The sequence below is a fragment of the Eschscholzia californica genome, unplaced genomic scaffold (assembly GCF_041429995.1).
Source record: "Eschscholzia californica isolate CP2 unplaced genomic scaffold, dmEscCali1.0.p SCAF_4, whole genome shotgun sequence".
Classification (NCBI taxonomy): domain Eukaryota; kingdom Viridiplantae; phylum Streptophyta; class Magnoliopsida; order Ranunculales; family Papaveraceae; genus Eschscholzia; species Eschscholzia californica.
Window position 1 is genome coordinate 40797447 of NW_028238461.1, and position 10788 is coordinate 40808234.

General features: G+C 35.0%; 1 pseudogene; it reads right to left on the reverse strand.

Annotated features, from left to right (window-relative positions):
- Positions 1 to 2236: 2236 nt before the first annotated feature.
- LOC147544698 (putative inorganic phosphate transporter 1-7) lies at positions 2237 to 5346 on the reverse strand (annotated as a pseudogene).
- Between the last annotated feature and the right edge of the window lie 5442 nt (positions 5347 to 10788).

A 10788-nucleotide genomic window follows, 5' to 3' on the forward strand; every position in this document is an offset into this window, starting at 1 on the left:
TTTCGCACGTCCTCAAATTGTCCCATGGCCCCAAACTTTCGCCCAATTCTTCTTATGCTACAGGGATGGAGAAACAATCAAATTTGTAGACAAAGCCTCAATCTGACTTGTAATGAAGTTCTCAAACTCAACCGGATAAAAATTATATATATAGGTCATTCAAGGAGTGTTTTCATGCTCAAACTGATTCAAAATAGTGTTTGAAGTCAAGGATAGGTTACACTGGTGCTTCGAGTCACATGACTCTTGTAACAACTTTTCCCTTAACAGCTTATTCTCCTTGATAGATATCTTATTAATAACTTCTTGTTAGCAAAGGTAGTCTTGACGAAAAACTATCTACTCCCTCCGTCCCATTTTGTTTGGGTGTTATTCCTTTTAAGGAAGTCCCAAAATGTTTGTCCACTTACTTTAAATAAGATTTATTTATTACTAGTTCTATTGATGTTTCCCAATCTACCCTTACTTTTAATACTAATAAAAAAATTCTATTGGTTCTACGTTAGGTCCAATGTAGTTTTCATTGTAATACTCTAAAGTAAATATGGGTGATATAGGAAAATACATTTAGTTAGGTAGCAATAAATGAAAATCCTTAATAAGTTGGATCTCCCAAAAGGTCAAACAAAATGGGACGGAGGGAGTAGTATTTATGAACCTTCACTCACCCCAGCCTTTTCTTATTCAGTTTCCTCTAACATTTCACTAATTTATGAACCTCTTTTTTTTTGTTTATGAACCTCTTTTTTTTGTTGCAAGGACCCGGATGAACCTTAACTTTTTTGCTTGTCATTCTTTCACCACTTCCACTTTTTTCCAATTAAAACTATCTCGTATTTAATTTGGGCACGAGGTTAAAAACACATTCATATTGAGTGGATAGAAAAAGATATTTGTCCAACCCTACCATGAAAGTTACGTGCTAAGTTAGGTTGTTTCTCAACAAAAAAAAATGTTGCTCCAAAATATCAACATATTGTGAATGAAGTGGATAGAAAAACATATTTTTCTAGTCATGAAACTTGAGGCTACCTAATTCTACTCACCATGGCTGGTTTAGTTTTAATTTTACCAATAGTAAAAGTTATACAGTTCTACTGATTGAGGTCTTTCAGTTGTTGCTCTAGTATTTCAGAGTTAAGTGAACATCTCCATAAATTATTGATTGTGAAAGAAAATAATCATAAAAGTCAAATAGGTAGTCGAGGCTACACAAATGTTATTCTTTTTCCCGAAAAATCGGAAGATTAAGAAAGAAACCCAGGACAAGGTGAACAAGTTGATAAATCCAAACATGGGGTAATTTGTAGAAAGGTCAAAATAATATTGAAAATGAGTAAAAAAGCACAAAACATTTGAAAATTATTATTCAGGTCAAAAAGTGTGCAAATATTAAAATACCCCTTTTTGTCATTTTGTGTAACTAATTTTTTTTTCTTTTCTTTAAACTTTAGATCGATATAACTTTTGTTTGAGATGTCGGATTTCTATAAAAATTATATATTTAGAAATGATTTTCCATTAGCTTTCTAACAAGATCCACTTTCAATACTTTTTTTCAAAAAAAAAAATCCAGAAAAAACGCCGTTTTTTCCTTTACGTTTTTCTGCAAACGCGTTTGCAACAATCAGTTATGCAAACGTGTTTGCAAAAATCTGTTCGGCAAACGTGTTTGCAAAAATCTGTTATGCAAACGTGTTTGCAAAAATCTGATCTGCAAACATGTGTTTACATAATGTAAACTGCAAACATGTGTTTGCATAATATAAACTGCAAACTGTGTTTGCAAAATGTGGTCTGCAAACATGATTTGCAAACATTGCATATGTGATTTCGGGTTGGAGATCTTGCAAACTTGATTTCGTGAAGAAAATTCAAACTCCAATTTATAATCAACAATTTATTACAATCGGTTTGTTGGGTCCATCATCAATGCACAATCGTAGTTCTGCACCATTACAATCATCTCCAGCACCATACCAACTAACCCCACCCTTAACTAAAAAATAAAGACTATGGTAATGCTACATATCCGGACAACAATTTCATTCTTTCTTCCTCAATCTGGAGTAGTGGTACTCCACCACCACCACTGCCACCACCTTCAGCGGATTGAGTGTGATCCTTCAAACACATTTGACAAAAAAAATCATAAGAGTTTCTCTTGGATAGCCACAGTTAATATAACAAGCCAAAATTAAAGTCCACGAAATCGCATCTCTAATAAGAAATTCATCAAACACCTTCTGTCCACCTTGAATAAACTTACATTTCTCATACATTTGTATTTTGAGACCATCCTATATTCTGAAATATAGTCTTTTGAAACAAACCTTGACTATAAAAAGCTATGTCAAGTAAGAACCAAGTACTAGTTGTTCCAAAAAATTAAGTCCATGTCTCTTAAGAAATTGAATCGAAAACAACCCAAATGAATTCTTTCCTTGATCCATTATGATTATATTCTCATCAAACTTTTCTTGTTCGTACTTGTAATTGTACTTATAAAACTTTCGACATACCGACAGCTGCCTGTTTAGCATTTTTGGCTACAAGAGCAGTATATCATGCAGTTTCGGGCAGTTTCATACGCCAATAATACATTAAAGCAGCTGGAATACCACTAAACATTAAAATGATTCTCCACATAACCAGCTTGAGGAACGGTCGAACCAACCGGGTCAAACTGATAAGCAAGGGAAGGAAAAACAGCTTTACAAACAGAAGAAATTATAATCGAGACGACTCGACCAGCCAAAATCCCAAACCCTTGCATAGCAAAAAACAGCAGTAATGAAAGCGCCTCGAGTTTTCTTGTTAGCATATTCAGACATGATCGTTGCTATGAGAAATTACTATGAGAAGATAAACCAGAAGTGATAGAACAAAATATCATGAACATCAGAGTTAGCCCGTAAACTCGTTTACGCCCCATTTGGCACTAAACCACCTGAAGTAGCTGACCAGCAAAAGTGCCACAAAGAGCAACTCCATTAACAACAGAGTTGACATTTAGTGGTAAAGAACCAGGAGGTTTCGATCCTTCTTGGTAGTAGTAGATTCATCCGAGTAAGTTTGTGACTATTGCAATGCTAAAGAGATCATAAGCGTTCGTTGAAAAAACCCATACCAGCAATAACTATGGTAGTGAAATGGTATAGTTGTGTTTTTGCAACATCAAGTGCATTTAGCACTTCTGAAGTCTCTCCAGCCGTGACTAATCTCTTGATCAACTTCTTCAACTTCCTTTCTAAATACTACTTAAATATCCCGACTCTTGATCAACTTCTTCAACTTCCTTCCTAAATACTTCTTAAATATCCCGGCGAGCTAGAGGGATCGAAATACTACTTAAATATCTCGGGAAGATTGAGGTGAAATCAGGGGTCTCTAATGGTAAACAACATGAGATTGAGCAGCAAGATTGTAAACCTATTCGGGATTGTTGGTGAAGAGAAGGGTCTGTTAAATCAACGTAGAGCTTCGAGAGAATTATAAGGATCAATGTAGGTGGTCAAAGTTAACGACTTTATACCAAACAACAATCTACACTACTCAAATACAAAATTTCCAAATATTTTAGTGACTTGAACTAGTGAACACAAAATTCACTTCATTGAGGAATTTCTTCAACTACCTTATGCTACATTGTTTGCTTTTCCTCAACCAACCCAAAATGAGGTTAGACTTGAACCTAGTCTTAAGACACTAAACTATTGAGCTCAAAATCTCCCACAGAAATCATCAATTTTAGTTCAACCCATCTCAAAAATGAGAAACAAAAAACAGATAACATGGAAATGTAATCAAATAGAGATGTTTATTAAGAGAAAGAGAGAGACAAACAGGAAAATGAGAAAGGACCTTCAAAGGAACTCCAATTTGAGGAGCATCAAGACCAACACCAGGGGCTTCTCTCGTAACTTTAATCATATATTATCAATAATTCTCTCAATTTTCTCTCATAACTTTGTATTTGATTCGTTTTAGTATTGAAATTCGAAGATCTTCGAATCGATCCATGAACTTCATATACTTTCTCGAGGGAGAACTCAGTTAGATATAAACCATCTTGACCTGTCATTTAGGTGATCAAAGCTATCATCCTTCGGGGTTTTGTGGATTCTCGGTTAGTTGCAGAGACCATTGTCGTGATTGTTCTTCGCTGAAAATTTCTAGAGAGAGAATGCAAAGTGGAGGAAGAGAATTCATGGGTAGTTCTGGAATAAAAAAGTTCTAAAATGACCTAAAAGATAATTATACATATTATTTCAAGCATTAAGAACAATTAAACATATTATAATTACACTCTTTAGCTATTTGAAAATTTTAAGTGATTTTTTACTCATTATATAAAATATTTTGACCCAAACAGTCGTTTTCTATCCAAACATTGATATCATGGCTAAGATTTTGCATCCTACACAAACCAGGTCTCCCCTTCCCCTGTCCAAGTGAAATGAGAAAAGATGAAGATGAAAAGAAAAGTAGCAGAAGCCTAGTTTACACCCCCAGTTCAAGTGAAAGTAAAAAAGAAACGTACATTCTGCCATCCTTCTCTAAGTATTCTGTCATCCTTCTCTAAGTCGCCTGCCGCCGACAGAGGTAGGCTACGTGTATAGGTCAAGCCAACTGACTGAGTCAAACCATACGGGCTGAGGTATGTAAATTCTATAGTACCCGAAAGATTATTGATTTACTACCTTCATTATGTTGTCCCTGGTGTTAATACCTCTAGATAGAGAGATAGAGATGACCCCCAAGCCGAAAGTCAAAAATAAGAAACCAAATACTATATATTAAAATGTGATCTATATTCTCTATATTACTACATTAAAGGAATCAAATTTGTTTGTGATCTTCTGCCATATCAAGAAGAGTGATATGCTATAATAAATCAATGAGACATCATTAGTTCCTCTCTTGTATAAAAGAATCAAAGAAAGAATTGAGACCCAAAAAAGAAAATAGAAACTTCATAGATCTACAACAAATAGAAAACAAACTCTCTGTACTTCCATTAATTACAGAACAACATTAGTATCTAGGGAGATACTTTGACATTCGAGAACCGTATTCTGAGGAAGAGTGGATTGGCGTTGTTAGAGGAACTGTTGAGAACTCTGTATCTGAGTTTTCAGGTTGCTGTTGCTGCTGCATGTTTCCTCGAGAGAAGGGACTTGCGTTGCTGCTTTGATAATCAAGAAATGAATTTCCTCTCGTAGAAGTAGAAACGGGACTGCTGGTTCTATAATCAGGTACTGTTCCTGTCGTGCTTGAAGTATTCCCGTCTGTATTGCCCTTTGAACTGGTTGTGGCCATGAGTTCTCGTCTCTCCCTTTCCATAATCAGGTACTGTTCCTGTCGTGCTTGAAGTATTCCCTTTCTTGAAGTATGCCCTCTTGATACCTGTACAACTCCTCAAGTCTGGTGTTAAGGGAGATAAAGTCACTTCTGTTAATGTTATTTTGAAGAGCAGAGATGGTGTCCTTGATTTGCTTATCGATATTGTCGAAAACATTCTTGTTCCAATGAGAAAGGTGCTTTACTGAGAGTAGAGAGATTAGACTGAATATTGTGCTCAGAGGGATTGTGAGAAATATGGGTCCACTTATCAGCTATGAAATCACGGCACTCAGGGTGAGACATCCAAGTCCGGATGAATTTGAAAGGTTTCGGTTGGAGGTGGTCAGGGTTATGATTATAGAGATATATGGGATTGTGATCCAAGCCTATTGCCTCTAAGTGGCTGAGGCAAGAGTTAGGGAAACAAAGGAGCCAATTATCATTGACTAGATCCTGTCGAGCCTCTTGTATAAGGTTTCCCGAGAATTGCCTATTACTCCAAGTGAAAGGGTTGCCTTGATATCCCAGATCTGTCATTCCAAGCTGCTCGATAATGAGCTGGATGGATAGAATATGAGAGTTAGAGATATTCGTTTCCCCTTTCTTCTCCTTGGGGTCCAGGATGCTATTGAGGTTGCCTATAACCACCCAAAGAGAATTAGGATTTGGGATGAGGGTTTTAAGAGTACTCCAGGGATGAAGTTTATTCTTCTTATAAGGGCACCCATAAAAACAAGTAATATATGTACTGTTATTGTTATTCATGTCCTTAATCTCAGTGTAAGTAATATTGGAGTCGGAGTAACGCATAGAAATATTCATATGGTGTTTCCAGTAAAGAACCAGCCCCCTGCAGTGTGGTTGGGCTCAACAAAGTGGCTGGCGTATAATTTTCCTATACGCACTCTTCCCTATTCTCTAACTTTTCTCTTTCTCTCTTGAACTTTTCTTTCCCCCTCTAGAACAGTACCGTTTTGCTTTTGCGCACTCTCTCTCTCTCTCTCTCTAACATTTTCTATTCTCTAAACACATGTATGGAGTATTATTTAATTTCATCCATTAATTATTGTTTAATGTATTTGTAGAGTTTGTTTCTCTCTCTTTTATTACGAGAAATGATAGAGAACAAGAAAATCCAAACATACTCTACACATACATCTTATGTGGTTTGTCGTGATTTATTGTCTAGTGAATTAGAATCATCAAAAACATACATCCTATGTTATTGATGTGCTATGCACAAGTGTCTGTACCCTGTGGGCACGGGTTATAGCTAGTCTATATAATAAAAAAAAGAAAAATATTGACTGAGGCAAATCCCCTTTCTTAATTATGCATATTATTTAGACGTCTTTCATCATTTACAATATAGTCTTTTGTTAAAAATGTGTAGTGAAATCAAGTGCACGTGAGTATCGAAATCGATTACTTGATTATACAAAATCAGATTAGTCACTTCACTTTAATTACGTATGAATTTTTTATTTGTTTTATATTTGTTATTTTTTTCTTATAATTGTAGATGAAGTTATCACGTGGATATAAGGGTTGGGTTATATAAATTGACTCTCGAGAGACCGAAATACATTAATAATTTGACTGATACATGGTGTTTTTTTTTTCCAATTTCAGATATGATATCCAATTCAAGCATTTGATTCCGGCTGAAATTTCTCGAACTTGTTATTTGCTTTATATTTGTTATTTTTTTCTTATACTTGTAGATGAAGTCATCACGTGAATACAAGGGTTGGATTATTGAAACAACCTGAAATGACTATTTTATGGCAGGGAAAAAAAATTCGGCTTCAGACTCTAAAAAAACAACGTCATCTTAAACGGTATAACCATATTTCCATAAATATTGCTTTATGTGGATTGAATCATCAGAAATGCGCGTATGTGACAAAAGGCGAAAAAATTAAACAGAATTAGTCCAATGATATTATTCGTGCCAGAAGCACGACTTATACCTAGTCTCATACATATCTGAACTCTAATTCTTTTTTTCTTTCCCTTTTAAAGTTCTACTTAGTCATCACAAATTGAAATCGGCGGTAATTGATATTTTGGCGAAAATATAAAATGCAACTTTAGATATATAAGTAATATAATTTCTTTTACTTCTTTACCACTTTCAAATTACGAATTCTCTTCACTAAGGTACTATGTAAACTAAAACAAAAATAAATACTCTTTCAACTATTTTGACTTTACATATTTTATTTATTGTTTATTTTATATTTGAATGTACTACATATTGTCAGTTTGTCATAATGTGTGTGTGTTTTTTTGGTTGAAGGTCATAATGTGTGATTTTTTTTTGGTTAGAGAGAACATTGCATTAACGAAACCAGAGTACAAAGTACATAAAACTAAACTACTGCAAAACATAAATAAACGTAGGTACAGTATTCCACACAGTCCTGTTCGAGTTCCTTCTTCCCCATTTGGCAAGAGCGTCAGCCTGAATATTGCTTTCTCTAGGAGTAAATGTGAAGATGGTGCCTTCAAATTTATCTATTAGCCTCTGTACTTGTTGTATTATCGTTACCGCTTGCCAGTGCAATCCAACCTTATGGCCGTTAATAAAATTTATCAAGGATTGGCTATCGCTTTCAATGTGGATGTGAGAGATATGCAATTGTAGCGCCCATGTGTGTTAGAACTTAGAAATTACATCAATGGGCATAAATATTGCATATAATTTTGTTGACTATATGTGACTATCATCAGTACAAAGAAGCTTCTCCAAATTATTATTTTTTTAAATCATACTTAAGATCGATCAGGGGCGAACCCACATAGGGACATGTGTCCCCACAACCCTAATGTGGCTCATTTATGTTATACTGCACTAGCCATCCTGTTATATATATATATATATATTATTCAATCTCTCAAACAAAATTCCTACCTAGCTCAGTGGTGAAAGGTATGAGTTACATCACTAAGGTATTGAGATCGAGTAGCATATGCAACGTCATTTTTTCTAAAAGTTTTACTACTTAGGTGTCGTTTGGCAACCAAAAATATAAGTATGTTTGCTTGTAGTAGAAGTTCTTTTAATTCAAAAAGGTAAAAAATTGTCATAAATATGTTTGGTAAAAATGTTACTTATAAGTAAAAAAGTAAAAAAAGTTTGTTTGGAATGTATTCTACTTTGATATTTTCTCATAAAGATACTTGATTTCAATTAAATTTCTTTATGGCGGTTTTCGTCATTACTCTTTCGGAAGAGGTGGTGGTGATATCGGTGGTAGTTGTGGAGCCTTTGAGGTATGGTGTGATTGAATCGGTGGTGGTTGTGATCTACTTGAGGTGTGGTGGTGCTGGTGGGGGTATGATCGTGGCAGCGGCGACAGTGGTGGTGGTGGTGGAAGTATGGAATGGTAGTGGTGGATGTATGGGGATGGTGTTAGTGGAGGTACGACGGTGATGGAGGTACAACGATGAAGGTATGGTGGTCGAGGTACGGTAGAGGTATGTGATAGTGGTAGTGGATGACTGGATGTATAATGGTGGTCGTGGTGGCGGTGGTAAATACCGTGGTGGTGGTTGAGATTCAGTACTGGTGGCGGTTGAGGTGTAGTAGTGGAGGTACGATGTTGATAAAGGTGTGGTGGTGGTGGTGGTGGTTGAGATACAGTGGTGGTGAAGGTTTGAGGTGGTGGTGGTACAACGGTGTGGTGAAACTTTTGTTGTGGTGGTGGAGCGGAAATATGCAAACAAAATGTTTGGTAAAGTAAATTTGTGCATATGTTAAAGAAAAGTTGCTTAACTTTAACGTCAAAAGCTAAAAACTTAAGTAAAGTCGGAAGGTTTTACGTTGCAAAACTAACTTGTTAGATGCTTATAAAAAATACCTTATGAAGATCATGTTGGGCTTAAATTGGTTCTTATTAATAGGGAAAACTCAAATTTGACCTTCTCAAAATGACCAACTTATTCGAATAGCCTCATAGAGATGATAAATTTCCTAAACAACCCCCAACATTTTAATTTTGTCAGATTTTCCCGTGACTTATATTTTGGAATTCAAAACAGTCTTTCCTATGCGTTTGTCATATTTGTCATAGTTAACATGTTATTAGAAAGAAAACTTTATTTTCATCTTTCTTCCATTAAGATCACTTCAACTTCGTCGTCTCCACCATCGTTTCATCTTAATCTTCACCATTATCTCTTCGTCTCCCTCCCTTTGTTTTCTATGTTAACATTTTTTGAGAATCTAGGACGGGGGTATTGGTGAGTAAATTAAGGAGATACCTTTTTATACGTTATAATTACCATGAAATATCTTAACTTTTTTTTTTGATGAAAATTGGCATTAACCTTAACTTTATTCATGAATGGAAAAAGAGTTAATGTTGGATTTATCTGCCCCCAACTGGCTTGCAATGCAAACTAGAATCTGATTAGAGTTTCATACATTACTTTCATTTGATATGAGAGCTTCTTTTGCTAGAGTAAGAGTCGCCCAATTAAGATTTCTTGAGCAGCAAGTGATTCTATATTCTTATAAAAAAAAAATGAATTCTATATCATGTAGATTATTAAGTTCGGATAGTATATCAGTCATTATTGGTCGAATTCGAGAATTTGCCCATTTATTCTTACCTGATCTTATTGAGGAATTCTTGTAGTAACTATAACTAAAAAATCCCCCCACACATTAATTTTTTTAGCCTCGCAATTGAGATCGAATATGTTTCAAGAAAGACTAAATCATACTTAGAAGTTTTGCTCTCCATTGAAAGTGGCTTTTTGGACGAGACCAATTATAAAGTTTAATAATGAATTTACTTCAAAAATTCAAGACAGATATTTTTAAGTACAGAGAATCAGATATGAATGGATGATGAAGATATTAAGATGTTAATTGTTTTTTCTTTCAAGTCACATGTAAATATTTTTTATTTATAATAAGAGGGTGATTAAAATTTTGCATGACCCCAATTTTTCGGCCACTCGGAGTGTGGGTCAATTATGCCACATAGATGTAGAAATAATCAAATTTGCAAACAAAGTCTCGATCGGACTTGTAATGAAGTTCTCAAACTCAATGGGATAGAAATTATTTATCATAAGTCCTTATTCTGGTAACCAATTTGTGTTAGTAGGGTGTTAGTAGGGAGTTGTAACTCTATTACAATTGCTAGCACTAGTAATTCTAAGTAGTTACTGCTTCACAACTTTGCCTTCACCTTCTTCTCCCTAATAGATAGCTTATTAATAACTTTTTGTTAGCAAAAGAAGTCTTAACCATGATTGGTAAGAATGTAGGAATTTTATTAACCTTCACTCATCCCATTCTTTTTTTATCCAGTTTCCTCCAACATTCCACTAATTTTATGAACCTTTTTTTATGAACCTTTTTCTTTGTTGCAAGGATCAGGATGAACCTTAACATTTTTGTTGGTCATTCTTTCACACCTTCCA